Source organism: Oryx dammah, unplaced genomic scaffold, assembly GCF_014754425.2.
Source record: "Oryx dammah isolate SB20612 unplaced genomic scaffold, SCBI_Odam_1.1 HiC_scaffold_24, whole genome shotgun sequence".
In the NCBI taxonomy this organism is placed as follows: domain Eukaryota; kingdom Metazoa; phylum Chordata; class Mammalia; order Artiodactyla; family Bovidae; genus Oryx; species Oryx dammah.
The window spans coordinates 65812420-65831748 of NW_024070208.1; the positions used below are offsets into that span (position 1 = coordinate 65812420).

Genomic DNA, 19329 nt, shown 5'->3' on the forward strand with positions numbered 1-19329 from the left:
AATGATGCTAAAGCTGAAGCTCCAGTACTTCGGCCACCTCATGCGAAGAGTTGACTCATTGGAAAAGACTCTGATGCTGGGAGAGATTGGAGGCAGGAGGAGAAGGGGACGACCAAGGATGAGATGGCTGGATAGTATCATGGACTCGATGGACGTGAGTCTGAGTGAACTCCGGGATGAACAGGGAGTCCTGGCGTGCTGCAATTCATGGGGTCGCAAAGAGTCGGACACGACTGAGCGACTGAACTGAACTGATTCTCAAGTTGATCATCATGCTTTCTGCCACAATTGTCCACAGAAACTGTATTCACAAGTCACCAATGGTGTTTTTCTCATAAGATCCAATAGTTAATTTCCATCTTCATTAGATAGGACTATCAATCACTTTGAACATATCTGATAAATTCTTCTTTAAAAATTTCATTTATATTTTGAGATAGCTCACTCTTCTGGGAATCCTCCAACTTGTGTGAAAACTGAATCTCTTTCAACTTCTCTTTCCACCTGCAAATGTTGCTGTGCCCTTGGGATCAGTCTTCAGCCCTTTCCTCCATCTGTCCTCAACACAAGTACATGCTGTTGACAACCATGTTTATATGTCTTGCCTGACTTCACCTTTAATTTTTCAACTCATATAACTAAGTGCCTATTGGGTAGCTCCTCTAGCATGAATAATAGTCACAAAAAGCCAAACATGTCCAAAAGAGTCTTTTCTTTTTCTTCCCAAATCCTTTCTTCTCTGTCTCTGTTTGGCCAACTGCTTTAGCCAAAAAGTACCAGGAGTCACTCTCGAATCTGCTGTTCTTCATTGGTTATGTTTAATCCATCCTCAAGTCCCGCATTCTCTACCATCAAAATATATACATCTTTCAGCTAGATCTCAGTCCTCATAGACCATCCTGAGCAAAGTCAGCACCATCCTCTCCCTGAACCACATCGAAACCCTTGTGAAACCAAAAATCTTGTGAAATCCAGTGAACTGGATTCACTCCTTCCATCTTGTCTATCACCTTTTTTTTTTTTTTTAATGTCTTGCTTAGACTTCTCTCTGGCTAACAACCAGCATGATATTTTTAAAACATGAGACAGACTGTGTTATCATTAAACTCTCCATTGACTTCAACACCCACTTACAACACAAACTCACCCTTTGGCAGAGTATATCTGAAATCTTAGCTTCTGGCCAGCCAGCCTCTGCTCTCTTCCACTTCATTATTCACTACTATATTAGACAGTATTTGCAGCTGCAGCAGCCTCCTTTTCTTCTCTTCCCAGGGGCTATTTTAATTACTGTTCTCTCTGGATGTGAAGCTCTTCCCTATCATCTTTCCACAACTGCCTCTTTACTTCATTCAGAACTACTTTTTATAAAGTCTTTTTGACCACTTAGTTGAAGCTGTCCATCCTCATTCCTTCCCAGCTCTCCGTCAAATATCCATTTATATCTGAGTAACACTTAGCAATACATAAAAGTAATCAAGCAATGATTTATTTTCAGTTTCCCCTGCTAGAATATAAGTATCTTGGGAGAAAGTTCATCACTTTATTCCCAGCTCTTAGAATAATGCCCTACAGATAACAGGTGCTCAGTTTTTTAATTGTCATTGCAATCTGTAGCTAAACATGGACTAAAATGCACATACATGACTGTCAGTTCTGGGAACTTTCTAAATTAATGTGTCCTTATAAATGGAAGGAAGAAAGAAAGGACAGAGGTGGGGAGGAATTAAAGGAGGGAAGGAAAGATAAAGAGGGGAAATAATTGACTATCTTGGCCAATTTTCAGCATCTTCCTCTTCCTGACTCCAAGACAGCTCAGTTAGGAGAAAGTAATCCACAATCGTGAGTTGGTTTTCCTTTTCTCATTTGATTACATTGATACTGCAGTATCAGTATTTTTCCATAAGAGACTGGGTTTTTATGAAGATTTCATATTTTTAAGTATTTGTCACTTTGGTCTACAGTTTGGATTTTCTCTGTGAATACTGAACTAAATGATTTTAAATGGATCCCTACAAGTTTAATTAATGATTATGAATAGGACTGAAATGCAGAAGCTCCCTCTGGTGGTTTGATTTGTAGGTATACAAAAGTTATAGTCCAGAATAGAGGTTCTCACAATGGACCAAGTGAAGAAATGTTGTTCTGCTGCTCTCCAGCCTCCTCTTCCTCCTCTCTCTCCTCTTTCTTCTTCCCTTTTAATTTTAAATGTAAAAGGAGTTTGGGTGCCAACCTTATGATAATAGCTACAAAAAATCTGTATGGAGAAGCAACTTCTGGAAAGTTAAAAAAGACACAGAGAATGCAACCACCCAATACCAGACTTTCTGTGACTCCAAGTAAATACTTTAAAAAGGGCCTTGTTTTTTCTGTGCTAACTATAGAGTAAACATATCTCTAGCCTTTGCAAAGCAGAGAGTGTAGGTGTTTTCACCCTTCTTCAACTTTAATGATATTTTATTTGCCTTTTCCTGGGAACTGGGCAGCTTGTACAAATGTAGAAATCTTATGGATAACATATTTAAGGGCAGTTCTTTGTAGAGCCTTGATAATATATAACTTGCTATAAATATTCCTTGTTGCAATACTAGAATATACTGGTATCTTAAAGGTGATATGATAGTTATAACATTTATATCTTTTCCATAGCTGGCTTCTGGAATTATTTGTACCTTGAACTTCTAAGTAAAATGTGTATTATTCAGGTGATGTTGTTTCCATAGTTTTAAGGTGTGATGGTCCATAATCATGTGTTTTTTTAATTTCCATTAATGCAAATTTAGCAAAAGCTCTTATAATAATATGCTATCACCATGCAGTAATTATAATCATCATGAGTTAGTTTTTTTCACCAAATGTAACTTTTGCTGGGAAAAATATCCTGCTAACAAATGGAAATTATAAGGAAAGTACAATGTGTTTTATAATTCAGGTTCAATTTCTCTGAAATTTACTTTTGATTGGAAAAGACTCTGATGCTGGGAGGGATTGGGGGCAGGAGGAGAAGGGGACAACAGAGGATGAGATGGCTGGATGGCATCACTGACTTGATGAAAATAAGTTTGGGTAAACTCCAGGAGTTGGTGATGGACAGGGAGGCCTGGCATGCTGCAGTTCATGGGATCGCAAAGAGTCGGACACGACTGAGGGACCAAACTGAACTAAACTGATATTATTAATATTGTTTAATGTTGTTTAAAGATTTATTAATATTCATCCAGCATAATTTTATACTTTCATTTAAGTAAGTATTGCATTATTTTGAAAAATATAACAGAATCATGTTTTGGATAGAACTATCTGATTTAAAGGTTGAATTCATAAATTGTATTGTGATGTATGGGAATACTATGATATGTATCTATAAGATGAGAAGATGTATACACCTCTTCAGGCAAAATACAATCAAATAGGAAGGAAATTAATATATTTGATAATTTAAAGAAAAATTAAACAGGTATTCTTATTATGTTTTAGGCTTCCCTGGTAGCTCAGACAATAAAGGATCTGCTTGCACTGTATGAGATCTGGGTTTGATCCTTGGGTTGGGAATATTCCTTGTAGAAGGGAATAGCTGCCCTCTCCAGTATTCCTGCCTGGAGAACTCCATGGACAGAGGAGCCTGGCAGGCTACAGTCTATCGGGTCACAACGAGTCAGACATGACTGGGCATCTAATATGTATTATGTTTTAACCTCTACATACCTGCTTTCTCTTTTTATTAATTGCATGTAATTGCAGTCATTTAACTTCATGTATCCCAAAGAAAGGCAATGCCAAAGAATGTTCAAACTACCACACAATGGCACTCATCTCACACAATAGCAAAGTAATGCTCAAAATTCTCCAAGCCAGGCTTCAACAGTATGTGAACTGAGAACTTCCAGATGTTCAAGCTGGATTTAGAAAAGGCAGAGGAACCAGAGATCAAATTGCCATTATCCGTTGGATCATTGAAAAAGCAAGAGTTCCAGAAAAACATTTACTTCTTCTTTATAGACTACACCAAAGCCTTTGACTGTGTGGATCACAACAAACTATGGAAAATTCTTCAATATGGGAATACCAGACCACCTTACCTGCCTCCTGAGAAATATGTATGCAAGTCAAGAAGCAACAGTTAGAATTGGACCTGGAACAATGGACTGGTTCCAATTTGGGAAAAGAGTACATCAAAGCTGTATACTGTCACTCTGTTTATTTAAATTATATGCAAATGCAAAGTGCATCATGCGAAGCACTGGACTGCATGAATCACAAGCTGGAATCAAGATTGCCAGGAGAAATATCAGTAACCTCAGATATGCAGATGACACCACTCTTATGGCAGAAAATGAAGAGGTACTAAAGAGCCTCTTGATGAAAGTGAAAGAGGATAGTGAAAAAGCTGGCTTAAGACTCAGCATTCAAAAAATGAAGATCATGGCATCAGCCCCATCACTTCATGGCCAATAGATGGGGAAACATTGGAAACAGTGACAAACTTTGTTTTCGTGGGCTCTAAAATCACTGCAGATGGTGACACTGCAGCCATGAAATTAAAAGACTCTTGCTCCTTGGAAGAAAAGCTATGAACAACCTAGACAGCATATTAAAAAACAGAGACATTACTTTGCCAACAAAGGTCCATCTGGTCAAAGCTATGGTTTTTCCAGTAGTCATGTATGGATGTGAGAGTTGGACCATAAAGAAAGCTGAGTGCTGAAGAATTGATGCTTTTGAACTGTGGTGTTGGAAAAGACTCTTGAGAGTCCCTTGGACAGCAAGGAGATCAAACTAGTCAATCCTAAAGGCAATCAATCCTGAATATTCATTAGAAGGGCTGATGCTGAAGCTGAAGCTCCAATACTTTGGCCACCTGATGTGAAGAACTGACTCAATGGAAAAACCCTGATGCTGGGCAGGAGGAGAAGGGCCTTACAGAGGATGAGATGGTTGGATGGCATCACCGACTCAGTGGACATAAGTTTGAGTAAACTCCGGGAATTGGTGATGGACAGGGAGGCCTGGTGTGCTGCAGTCCATGGGGTTGCAAAGAGTCAGACACAACTGAGCAACTGAACTGAACTAAACTGAATTACACGTATCAAAGCAGAATTAAACTGCAATAAAATATTTATGATATTAACAGCAGTTAATAAAATCATGAAAAGATATGTTATTTAGTGAATTTGTCATTGTATTAGTCTGGGTCCTCCAGAGAAACAGAATTTATATATAAGATGAATATTCTAGGAAGGTATTTATTTTGAGGAACTGATTGGCTCCTATGATTATGGAAGCCTAGAAGTTCCACAGTTTACTTTCTGCAAGCTGGAGACTCAAAACACTGGTGGTATGATTCAGTCTGAGTCCAAAGGCCTGAGAACGAGGGGAACCACAGTGTGAATCACAGTCTGAGAGCAGGAGGAGATGCGATCACTTGTCCTAGTTCAAGCAGTGAGCCTGGGGTGTGCTAGGTGAGGGGAGAGTTCCTCCTTCCTTTTCTAATAAGACCCTCAGGAATTGGATGATGTCTTTCCTTGTTAAGGGAATGCAATCTACTTTACTGAGTCCACTGATTCAAATGCTGATCTGATCTGTAAATACCTTCAGGGTCATAGCCAGAAACAATGTTGACATATAAAATTAACCAACATGCATTTATAAGATCATCCATGAGTAACACCAGTGTTTGTCAATTGCCTCCCAGGTGAAAAGCACTGAAGAAAGTGACATTAAATGTTTGGTAACTTACAAAAAGTATTTACAATACCAAAAGTTAAAGGTATTTACTAAAGTACTTTTATATGTTGTTTTTAAACGTCGGTTTCAGGGGCAACTACAGATCAATATCAACAGAAAAGCATTTTTATATTGCAAACAAATGTAACTTTTTAAGAAAATATTGAGGATTCAGGATTCATAAATGTGAGGACATATACTATATGTTACATGTGACAGTTATAAGGAAATCTGCTTTTCTAACTGTTGACCAGGTGTTTGATCAGACCAGATTTTTTCATTGTGATAGTGTGTAGATCAGGAAGTTACTGACTATTCTTTTTATGACATTATCTGGACTTCTGTGAAAGAGAGGAAAATCTTACATTACTGTCTCATAAAATTGGAATTTAGGGGTTGTATATCATGGGAAGACTTCTTTTAATAAATCAGTTATTCTGGTTTCCTCCTAAACCGGGGTTAGAAATCAAGTTGTCTAATATCCTTGTAGTTCCTCCTTTTCCTCACCTCTATTCATTCCTAGGAATCTTAAAGGGAAGTAACTTTATGTTTCCTCTCACCCACTTCCACATACCTAGGAAAAATGAGATCCTCTTATCTATTCATATATCTAGATCATTTTCAAATAAAATTATTTTACTTCTGTAGGATGGGTAAGAACTAGATTTTACATAATGTGACTGCTGCACTATAGGTATAAATAGTAAGCTCGCCAATGATGTAGAAGAGGCCATTGATTCTGTAATCAACACTCTTCCACTAACTAGATTCAGTCTTAGCAAGTTATTGTCCTGCTTTGAGATTCAGTTTTCTCATCTTCTGGTTAAGGTTCAGTTCAGTTCGGTTCAGTCACTCAGTTGTGTCCGACTCTTTGCAACCCCATGAATTGCAGCACGCCAGGCCTCCCTGTCCATCACCAAATCCCGGAGTTCACTCAAACTCATGTCCATCGAGTCGGTGATGCCATCCAGCCATCTCATCCTCTGTTGTGCCCTTCTCCTCCTGCCCCCAATCCCTCCCAGCATCAGAGTCTTTTCCAGTGAGTCAACTCATTGCATGAGACGGCCAAAGTACTGGAGTTTCAGCTTTAGCATCATTCCTTCCAAAGAACAGCCAGGACTGATCTCCTTTAGAATGGAATGGTTGGATCTCCTTGCAGTCTAAGGGACTCTCAAGAGTCTTCTATTCTACAACACCACAGTTCAAAAGCATCAATTCTTCGGGGTCTCAGCTTTCTTCACAGTCCAACTCTCACATCCATACAACTACTGGAAAAACCATGGCCTTGACTAGACCTTTTAGAACTAACACCCAAAAAAGGTGTCATTTTCATTATAGAGGACTGGAATGCAAAAGTAGAAAGTCGAGAAATACCTGGAGTAACAGGCAAATTTGGCTTTGGAATACGGAATGAAGCAGGGCAAAGGCTAATAGAGTTTGCCAGGAGAATGCACTGGTCATAGCAAACACCCTCTTCCAACAACACAAGAGAAGACTCTACACATGGACAGCACCAGATGGTCAACACTGAATCAGACTGATTATATTCTTTACAGCCAAAGATGGAGAAGCTCTATATAGTCAGCAAAAACAAGACAGGGAGCTGACTGTGGCTCAGATCATGAAATCCTTATTGCCAAATTCAGACTTAAATTGAAGAAAGTAGGGAAAACCACTAGACCATTCAGGTAGGAACGAAATCAAATCCCTTATGATTATACAGTGAAAGTGAGAAATGGATTTAAGGGACTTGATCTTATAGATAGAGTGCCTGATGAACTATGGACAGAGGTTCATGACATTGTACAGGAGACAGGAATCAAGACCATCCTGATGGAAAAGAAATGCAAAAAATCAATATGGCTGCCTGGGGAGACCTTACAAATAGCTGTGAAAAGAAGAGAAGTGAAAAGCAAAGGAGAAAAGGAAAGACATAGCATCTGAATGCAGAGTTCCAAAGAATAGCAAGGAGAGATAAGAAAGCCTTCTTCAGCAATCAATGCAAAGAAATAGAGGAAAACAACAGAATGGGAAAGACTAGAGATCTCTTCAAGAAAATCAGAGATACCAAGGGAATATTTCATGCAAAGATGGGCTCGATAAAAGACTGAAATGGGATGGACCTAACAGAAGCAGAAGATATTAAGAAGAGGTGGCAAGAATACACAGAAGAACTATACAAAAAAGATCTTCATGAGCAAGATAATCACAATGGTGTGATCACCCACCTAGAGCCAGACATCCTGGAATGTGAAGTCAAATTGTCCTTAGAAAGCATCACTACAAAGCTAGCGGAGGTGATGGAATTCCAGTTGAGCTAATTCAAATCCTGAAAGATGATGCTGTGAAAGTGCTGCCCTCAGTATACCAGCAAATTTGGAAAACTCAGCAGTGGCCAGAGGACTGGAAAAGGTCAGTTTTCATTCCAATCCCAAAGAAAGGCAATGCCAAAGAATGCTCAAACTACTGCACAAGTGCACTCATCTCACACGCTAGTAAAATAATGCTCAAAATTCTCCAAGCCAGGCTTCAGCAATACGTGAACTGTGAACTTCCAGATGTTCAAGCTGGTTTTGGAAAAGGCAGAGGAACCAGAGACCAAATTGCCAACATCCGCTGGATCATGGAAAAAGCAAGAGAGTTCCAGAAGAACATCTATTTCTGCTTTATTGACTATGCCAAAACCTTAGACTGTATGGATCACAATAAACTGTGGAAAATTTTGAAAGAGATGGGAATACCAGAGCACCTGACCTGCCTCTTGAAAAACCTATATGCAGGTCAGGAAGCAACAGTTAGAACTGGACATGGAACAGCAGACTGATTCCAAATCAGGAAAGGAGTACATCAAGGCTGTATATTGTCATCCTGCTTATTTAAGTTATATGCAGAGTACATCATGAGAAACGCTGGGCTGGAGGAAGCACAAGCTGGGATCAAGATTGCTGGAAGAAGTATCAATAACCTCAGATATGCAGATGACACTACCCTTATGGCAGAAAGTGAAGAGGAACTAAAGAGCCTCTTGATGAAAGTGAAAGTGGAGAGTGAAAAAGTTGGCTTAAAGCTCAACATTCAGAAAATTAAGATCATGGCGTAAGATCATCTAGTCCTATCACTTCATGGCAAATAGATGGAGAATCAGTGAAAACAGTGTCAGACTTTATTTTTTGGGGCTCCAAAATCACTGCAGATGGTTCAGGTTCGATATCTTCTATGGGCTTCCCAGCTTTATTAGTCTAAAGTCCTTATTCTTCAGTTCCTCCCTCCCTCCTGTTCTTCCTTCCTTGCTTTCTCCTTTCACCTCCTTCCTTCCTTCTCCCCCACCTTTAACCCCTTCTTCTCCTCTTCTTCCTTTCCAGTTCCTCTTCTTTCTCTTCTCTCTCTCTCTTTTTTTTTTTTTTTCTTTTTGCTGGGGATAGGCAGGTAGCTATTATCTGAGTTCTTTTTCTCCTGCCTTTGAAAGATTTTCTTCTGACCATCTTTAGATTCGATATACATTTTATAATTTTGTCAATTTTCATGGCTTTATTGGCGCTATGCAGAAAATTCTAATCATTAACTTTCTCTTTATCTCTAGTATACTATTTAGAACCACCTTTTAGAATTATCCCAAATCAAAGTTCTAAATTAAAATTCACCTCCAGCTCTAAGGAACAATTAACTTATTCTACCATCTAGTTTCCACGTGTTGGTTATTGCATCTTCATTCACCCTTGTTGCCAAATTCAAAGTGGCTAACAGCTTTATTTCTCCTTCTTTTAAAAAATCTCTTATAGTGAATCAACCAGTAGCCAAATCCCATCCATTCTTCTCAAAAAAGAGTTTTCCCTTTCTCCTCTTCTCAGATTTCATGGGCTCCTATTAAGTTGATTCTAATATTTTCTTGCCTTACCTATGGGAAAGGTCTTCTTGTCTGCCAAATCTTTCTAAGATGAGGCTATGATAATGCTGTCCCTTTGCTTGCTAATTGTGAATTCATTATGATATTTGAAGTCCTCCTCTCAACTCCTTGTGATCTGGAAAAAAATATTTTCTCAGTTTTTCCTCATGGAATAAAGCAAAAAACATGGATTTCATTCCTGTCTTGAAAAGTTAGCTTCATCCTGATTTCTGCTAGCAGATTTTACCCTTAACACCAGCCACTACTTTGGCAAACTATTTCTGAGAATCATAGGGAACTGGGCAAGGAAAAATTAATAAATTCACATTTGTTGTTAAAACTGGAAAAAATTGCCAATAGTATGTTTCCTTCAAATAGTGTAAAAGTAGCTTTTAATTTAATAGAGCACAAGGCACAATGCATTTGACCCAGATCCACCCTGTTTCTCATTTTTATCTATTATTATTATTGTTGTTGCTGCTTTCAAGTATGCTTGCAGAGTTACACATTATGTAATTTCTTTTAGTCAGCTCTCATTTAATACCAACCACCCTAGATGTGGCCTGAAGAAAAATATTTTGTCACCTGTTGGCTACCCAGGGATGTAGAATCCACCTTTGCATCACCCTCTGAAACAGATTGCTTAGTAAATACTTAGAGTATGTCCATGTTCATTGCTTTTCAATTTAAAATATGCTAAACATTTTTGCTTTTTAATTTTATTATTATTAAAAAACATTTTTAAAGATCACTGCAGAATGAATGGAGGCTCTGCTGATGGAAGTCAAATGAAAAAGAACAATTTGTTTCTTACAAAGCTTTTTGAGTTTATTGGTTAAAAGCTTTGATGTTGAGGGTGGGATGATTTGGGAGAATGGCATTGAAACATGTATGTTATCATGTGTGAAAAGGATCACCAGTCCAGAGGGATGGGATGGGGAGGGAGGTGGGGGGGTTCAGAGTGGGGAACATATGTACACATGTACACCCGTGGCGGGTCCATGTCAATGTATGGCAAAGCTGCTACAATATTGTAATTAGCCTCCAATTAAAAAAAAAATTTATATTTTTAAAAATCAGTAAAAAAAAAAAAAAGCTTTGATGATTTGAATAAGACCGGTGAACAGAGAGAATGGAGGAAGTCAGATAAGTGACAAGGAGTTGTTGAAGCAAATACTTGAGCAGAGTGGGAGAAGTGGTATGGGTTAGAAGCAACTAAAATGGTCATTTCAAGGTGAGATGAGAATTTGAAAATCTGTGGGAAACCAGAGATGAAACTCAAAGTAGGAGTATATAAGCATTAGGAGCAGAAACTTTTTTTTTTTTCCCAAGGCAGTTCAGACTGATTGCAGAGGAGAATGGTAGAGACCAGTGGGGAAAATGAGGAAATTGCAGTATAAGCCAAAGTTGAAAAATGTCAAAGTAAGTGTGAGCAATTTTTTTTTTTCAAAAGCGAGAAGGTGCTAGTATTAAAATTGTCTACCCCAGTCGGCTTACTCAGGGGAGCTAAGGTGACAGGCTAATGTGCTAGTAACAGATGGTTTTCCATTCCCTTTCAGTAAAATGTGGAGTGGAACTCCCTGATAGTAAGTCAACACATATAAGGGCTCTGAAATTTATTTATATGTATTGGAATCTGCTCTATATGCTTGTGCCTTTGAAGCATTGTGTTAGTCACTCAGTCGTGTCCAACTCTTTGCAACCCTCATGGACAGTAGCCACCGGGCTCCTCTGTCCATGGGATTTTCCAGGCAAGAATGCTGGAATCGGTTGCCATTTCCTTCTCCAGGGGATCTTCCCGACCCAGGGATTGAACCCACATCTCTTGGGTTAAAGAAAGATACGTTTTCCCTTTAAAAATGGATATTTTAGCACCTTGTGGGCTTCCCTGGTGGTTCAGTGGGTAAAGCATCTGCCTACAATGCGGGACACCCGGGTTCGATCCCTGAATCGGGAAGATCCCCTGGAGAAGGAAATGGCAACCCACTCCAGTACTCTTGCCTGGAAAATCCCATGGACTGAGAAGCCTGGTAGGCTACAGTCCATGGGGTCGCAAAGAGTCGGACACGACTGAGTGACTTTCCCTATAATATATTTACACTCCACTATCACTGTTTTTCAGCTTCAGTGATGGAAAATTTACTCTGAGCTTTTTAATACCTTGACCTTACATATCCTTAACTTCTCGCTTTCAGTAATTTGTTAAGTCCTGTTGAAGTTTTTCAAAATAAACCTTATTTCTTTTATTGGGATATAGTTGCTTTACAATGTTTTGTTAGTTTCTGCTGTACAATGAAGTGAATCATGATTTGTACACATATATCCCCTTCCTCTTGGATCTCCCTCCCCACCCCACCCCGCCACATCCTACCCTAGGTGACCACATAGCACTTAGCTGAGATCCCTGTGCTATATAGCAGCTTCCCACTATCTATTTTACACATGGTAGTGTATATATGTCAATCCTAATCTCCCAGTTTATTCCCTCCTTCCCAGCCCCTTGCCGTGTCCATCCATCCATTCTTTTACATCTGTGTCTCTATTCCTGCCCTGTAATTAGGTTTGTCTGTACCAATTTTTTTTTCTATTTTTTTAGAGCAATTTTAGTCTTACATCAAAACTGAATACAAGGTAAAAAGATACCCCCATGTAGCCCCTGCCCCCACACATGCAGACCCTCTCCCATTGTTAGCATCCTCTACCAGAGTGATACATTTGCTACAACTGATGAACCTACATGGATATATCACTGTCTCCCCAAATCTATAGTTTTGAGTTCACTCTTGGTGTTCTACATTTTATGGGTTTGGACAAATGCACAGTGACATGTGGGCTTCCCTGGTGGCTCAGATGGTGAAGAATTTGCCTGCAATATAGGAGATCTGAGTTTGATTTCTGGGTTGGGAAGATCCCCTGGAGGAGGGCATCGCAACCCACTCCAGTATTCTTGCCTGGAGAATCCCCATGGACAGAGGAGCCCGGCGGGCTACAGTCCATGGGGTCTCAAAGAGTCGGACATGACTGAACTACTAAGCACACACACATAGTGACATGTAGCTCCCATTACGGTATCATACAGAGTAATTTTCACTGCCTTATAAATCCTGTGTTTCTCCATTCACCACCTGACCCTTGTCCCCTGGCCCCTGCTGATCCCCACTTCTGGCAACCACTGATCTTTTTACTGACTCCATAGTTTTGCCTTTTCCAGAATGTCATATAATTGGAATCATACAGTATATAGCATTTTCAATATAACTTCTTTCACTCAGTGATGGGCATTTAAGTTTTCTCTATGTCTTCACAGTTTGATAGCTCATTTCTTTTTCACACTGGATAATGTTCTATTGTCTGGATGGACCAAAGTTTATTTATCCATTTGCCTACAGAAGGGCAACTTGGTTGCTTCCAAATTTTGGCAATCTCAATAAAGCTGCTATAAACAATAAAGCTGCAGGTTTTTGTGTGGATATAAGTTTTTAATGTAAATTCCAAGGAGTGTGATTGCTGGATCGTATGAGAAAAGTGTTTTTTGTTTGTTTGTTTGTAAGAAGCTGCCAAACTATTTTCCAAACTGGGCTGTGCTCTTCTGCTTCCTCAACAGCAAAGAATGAGAGTTTCTGTTGCTCCACATCTCTGCTATCATTTGGTATTGTCAGTGTTCTGGATTTAACCCTGTTGATTTTTCTTCTCTTCTGTCTGTATATGATTCATGAATCCTTCTTGTTATGGATACTGTCATTACTGTAGTTCAGAATAAAATTATCTTTCCTTCGAACTTTCAGTTTAGTTCAGTTGCTCAGTCATGTCCAACTCTTTGCAACTCCATGGATTGCAGCACGCCAGGCTTCCCTGTCCATCACCAATTCCCAGAGCTTACTCAAACTCATGTCCATTGAGTTGGTGATGCCATCCAACCATCTCATCCTCTGTCTTCCCCTTCTCCTCCTGCCTTCGATCTTTTCCAGTGAGTCAGTTCTTCACATCAGATGGTCAGAGTATTGGAGTTTCAGCTTTAGCATCAGTTCTTTCAATGAATATTCAGGTCTGATTTCCTTTAGGATGGAACTTTAGGATCCTTCAAACTTTAGAATCTATTAACAGGTCACTCGCCTTTAATAGGTCTATCTCTCTAGTCCAACTGTCAGATTCATTGCTAATTATCAGCTCTAGCATTTTACTTTTCCATTCAATAGCTATCAGAGGTTTAGTTTAATAAATGAAACTTAGGTTGTCATTTTAAACCTCCAAGATATGACTCCAACCTACCCTTCAAACTTAATTTCCTTTTACTACAATCTTTAATATTTTCTCCTTTGCAGGCAAACCAAATTTTTATCCATTTTTGATGTCAGCCTGATGTTTTCTTGCACTTACCTCTATCAAGATTTTCCTTGCACCTTCCACCATTTTTCTTTGTTCAGAAACATTCTATATCTAATTATTATATATCTCCAATCTACAATCTGTCCCTCCTGTCTGCTTCTTATATCTGTTGCTTCTTTTCAGCACTTCTGCTGCTGACCTTCGGTCTCAGCCTTTCTCTAGTGTTCTGTGTGGGACCTTGGTCTCCTTACCTGCAAACTGCTGTCATAAAGATTTTTCTTGTGTAGATCATTAAGCTACCTTTTCCTACCTTGAAACTTTTGCCTGATTTCCATTTGCTAAAGTAAGATTTTCAGCTTGATATCCAAGACATATTATGGCATCTTGAAGAAGTGAGATATAATTGATCTATAACTTTATGTTATTTTCAGGTATATGACATATGACTTGATATTAGTATATATTATGAAATGATTACCACAATAAGTCTGATTAACATCCATCACCACATATATGGCATTTTTATGTCTTCCCTCGTTTCTAAGGTCTTACCTTACATTTTTGTGTCTTACTTCATCTTTTAGGTGTCACCTTCGTTCTCTGAAGCATGTTGTTATACACCTCTGCTTTTCTACTCTCTTCTGGAGCTTTCCCACTTTGTCCACCTGACCAGCTTCTAGTTTTATCTTTTAATCTGTTATTTAGACATTACCTACTGAGTCTCTTCCCTAAACACCCCAGAATTATTCTGTTCATTTTCTACATGTTACAGTTTTATTTCATTTTCTTGTTTATTGAAGTATAATTGACTTATAATGTCATATTAGTTTCAAGTGTACAATATGGTGGTTTCAATATTTTTATAGACTACACACCATGCGAAGTTAATATTATTGACTATATTTCCTGTGCTCTACATCACAGCCTTTGACCTAATATGCAGTCACAGTCATGTAGTAACAGATAGTTTGTACCTCAAAATCCCCTTCATCTAATTCACCCATCACCCCCAACTGCCTCCCCTGTGGCAACCACCAGTTTGTTCTCTATATCTCAGTCTGTTCCTATTTTGTTATATTTGTTTGTTTTGTTTTTCTATATGTCAGTATAAGTGAAAGCATAGTACTTATCTCTTTCTGTCTTATTTCACTTAGTATAATACCCTCCAGATCCATTCATGTTGTTGCAAATGGCAAGATTCCATTTCTTTTTTAAAATGGCTAGGTAGTAGTCCATCGTATATACAGTTGTTGTACACCTAGTTCTTGGACGATATAGGTTTGAATGTATATGTGGATTTTATCCATACATGTGAGGGCTTTTTCTTTCTTTTGATAAATATGTACTTCAGCACCACAATATCGACAGTTGGTTGAATCCATGCATGTGGATACACAGAGTGGACTTTAAAGTTACATGTGGATGTTTGACTGTCTGGTTTGGTGCCCCTAACACCCAGATTTTTGAAGGGTCACCTCTATATACTGTATCTTCTTTATCCTTTCATCTGTTGATGGATACTTATTTAGGTTGCTTTAATGTCTTGGCTATTGTAAATATTTGAGTATTTAATTATTTTAATGCTTCTAATTCATGAACACAGAATAGTTTTCATTTATTTGTGTTGTCTTCAATTTCTTTCATCAATGTCTTATAGTTTTCAGAATGCAAGTCGTTCATCATTTTGGTTAAATTTATTCCTAGGTGTTTTATTCTTTTTGATGTCATTGGAAATTGGATTGTTTTCTTGATTTCTCTTTCTGATAGTTCAGTATAAATGTATAGAAATGCAACAAATTTCTGTATATTTATTTTGTATCATGTGACATTACTGAATTCATTTATTTTGATAGCTTTTAGGTAGAGTCTTTAGAGTTTGCTATGTATAATATCATGACGTCTGCAAATAGAGGTTTTTTTTTTTTAATGTATTTTTTTTTTTTTTTTTACTTTATTTTACTTTACAATACTGTATTGGTTTTGCCATACATCAACATGAATCTGCCACGGGTGTACATGAGTTCTCAATCCTGAACTCCCCTCCCACTTCCCTCCCCATACCATCTCTCTGGGTCATCCCAGTGCACCAGCCCCAAGCATCCTGTATCCTGCATCACACCTAGACGGGTGATTTGTTTCTTACATAATATTATACATGTTTCAATGCCATTCTCCCAAATCATCCCACCCTCTCCCTCTCCCACAGAGTCTAAAAGTCTGTTCTATACATCTGTGTCTCTTTTGCTGTCTCACATACAGGGTTATCATTACCATCTTTCTAAATTCCATATATATGTGTTAGTATACTGTATTGGTGTTTTTCTTTCTGGCTTACTTCACTCTGTATAATCGGCTTCAGTTTCATCCACCTCATTAGAACTGATTCCAATGTATTCTTTTTAATGGCCGAGTAATACTCCATTGTGTATATGTACCACAGCTTTCTTATCCATTCGTCTGTTGATGGACATCTAGGTTGCTTCCATGTCCTGGCTATTATAAACAGTGCTGTGATGAACATTGGGGTACATGTTTCTCTTTCAATTCTGGTTTCCTGGGTGTGTATGCCCAGCAGTGGGACTGCTGGGTCATAAGGCAGTTCTATTTCCAGTTTTTTAAGGAATCACCACACTGTTCTCCATAGTGGCTGTACTAGTTTGCATTCCCACCAACAGTGTAAGAGGGTTCCCTTTTCTCCACACCCTCTCCAGCATTTATTGCTTGTAGATGTTTGGATCACAGCCATTTTTACTTCTCTTCCAATTTGATGACTCTTTATTTATTTTTGTTGTTGTTGTCTGATTGCTGTCACTAGCACTTCCAAAAAGCTCTCAGATTTCACTGGTGAGTATGATGTTAGCTGTGTGTTTATCATAAATGGCTATTATGTTGAGGTATGTTTCCTCTATAGATGGTAAAGAATCTGCCTGCAATGTGGGAGGCCCAGGTTTGATCCCTGAGTCAGGAAGATACCCTGGAGAAGGGAATGGCAACCCACTCCAGTATTCTTACCTGGAGAATTCCATGGCCAAAGGAACCTGTTGGGCTACAGCCCACGGGGTTGCAGAGTTGGACACATCTGAGACTGACTGACTATGCCTAACTAAATGTTTCCCCTATACCAACATTATTGAGAGTTTTTGTCATGAATGGATGTTGAATTTTGTCAAATGCTTTTTCTGTATCTATTGAGATGATCATGTGATTTTTATCCTTCATTGTTAACCTGGTATATCACGTTAATTGATTTGTGGGTACTGAATCATCCTGCATCTGTGCTGTGCTTAGTCATTCAGTCATGTCTGACTCTTTGTGACCCCATGGGCTGTAGCCTGCCAGGCTCCTCTGTACATGGGATTCTCCAGGAAAGAATACTGGAGTGGGTAGCCATTCCCTTCTCCAGGGGATCTTCCCAAACCAGTGATGGATCCCAGGTCTCCTGCATTGCAGGAAGATTCTTTACCATCTGAGGCACCAGGGGAGCCTTGCATCCTTTCAGTAAATCCCACTTGATCATGACCTATGATCTTATTGCAGTGTTGAATGAAATCTGTTAATATTTTTTGAGGATTTTTGCCACTGTGTTTATCAGGGATATTGGACTGTTAATTTTCTCTTTTTGTAATGTCTCTGTCTGGTTTTGATATCAGGATATTGCTGGTCTTATAGAATGATATTGAATGTGTTCCTTTCTCTTCCATTTTTCAGAATAATTTGAGAAGAATGGGTATTAACTTTTCTTGAAATGTTTTGTAGAATTCCCGTATGAAGCTATCTGTTCTGAACTTTGGTGGAAAGTTTTTTATTGCTGATTTAATTTAATTACTATTAATGGTTCTGTACATACTTTTTGTTTTTTCCTGATTCAGTTTTGGAGGATTATATGTATCTAGGAATTTATCCACTTCTTGTACATTGTCCAAATTTTGGCTTATAAATGTAGTATTCTCTTATGATTGTATGTATTTCTAGGATATCAGTTGTACTTTCTACATTTTCTAGTTTTATTTATTTAGGCCATCTCCTTTTTTAATGAGTCTGGCAAAGGGTTTATCAATTTTATATCAGTAGGTTCAGTTCAATTCAGTCACTCAGCTGTGTCCGACTCTTTTCGGCCCCATGAGTTGCAGCAAACCAGGCCTCTCTATCCATCACCAATTCCTGGAGTTCACTCAAACTCATGTCCATCAAGTCGGTGATGCCATTCAGATTTTTGCTTACCATGAGGTTTGTGTGTGTGTCTCTCTGTGTGTGTATGTATGTATATATATTTATGTATATTACCTATAATATTTGTTTTACATTTTCAGTTTCTTTGTTGAAATTCTCACTGTGTTCCTCCAGCCCTCTCCTGAGTTTGGTGAACGTTTTTAGGAATGTAACTTCAAACATTCTATTAAGTAAATTACTTGTTTCCATTTTATGAGAGGTTTTTATTGTTGTTGTTGTTCTGGGGTTTTATTTTTTGCTTTCATTTGGAACATATTTCTCTGTATTCTCATTTTGTTTGGCTTTTCTTGTTTGTCTCTATAATTTAGGTGAAATAATTACCTCTCCTGCTGTTGAAGGTAAGGTCTTGTCTGGGAGTGTCCCTATGCTGACCATGTGTGCCCAGTTTCTTTGGCAGGAGGAACTGGAGCCAAAACAAGCATGGGCAAGGGCTTTTTTCAGGGTTTTCTGAAGTTTTTGCATTGGCAGGGTGGGCTGGAGCCTGTTAAGGCAAGGACTTTTCTAAGGTACATGTGCATTTTGATGTATGGGAGGGTGTTTTTCTTCCCTTCTAATTGTCAACTCTTTTAGGGAAAATTCAATTTCTAATCTTTTATCTCCTACAACATCTAATACATGTTCTTTGCACATATTGAAATAAAATAATTATTGTTTAAATAAAAGAGATGATGCATAACTGCTTTAATGCTCATTAATGGAAAATTTTTTAAAAAATTTACACTTTAAGGGAACTTTAGAATAATATATTCTAAGTTCTTCATATTACATATAAGAGAATCAAGTTCTATAAAGGTCTGTCACTGTTATCAAGATCTCAGCAATTAAGAAGGATATATTAGGACAAGAACCAAAGTCTCTTGATTGAGAGGCAATGCTTTTATGTATTTTTAACTATACTACTGTGCCTTTTTGAATGTATAAGGTATCTTGTGAATCTTTTTTGATGCTTTACATGATAATGTGTCCAATTAATTACTTAATTTTCAGTGATAATTTCATAAGTTATATGAAGATCTTTGTTAAGTAAGTAATATTAAAAAGTAAAATTTTCAGTTCTATAAATAATTTTTTTAAAAGAAACCATGAATAACCCCCTTGAATGCAAACTAGAATGAGGAAGAAGATATACAACTATTACAAAATGAAATCTCATATAAGCATATTTA

At 38.2% G+C, this 19329-nt stretch overlaps 1 protein-coding gene across 1 annotated transcript in view; it reads left to right on the forward strand.

The window, feature by feature from the left end:
• GPC5 (glypican 5) overlaps positions 1 to 19329 on the forward strand; it is a 1587765-nt gene that overhangs the window by 328396 nt on the left and 1240040 nt on the right. The gene's annotated exons all lie outside the window — the stretch shown is intronic.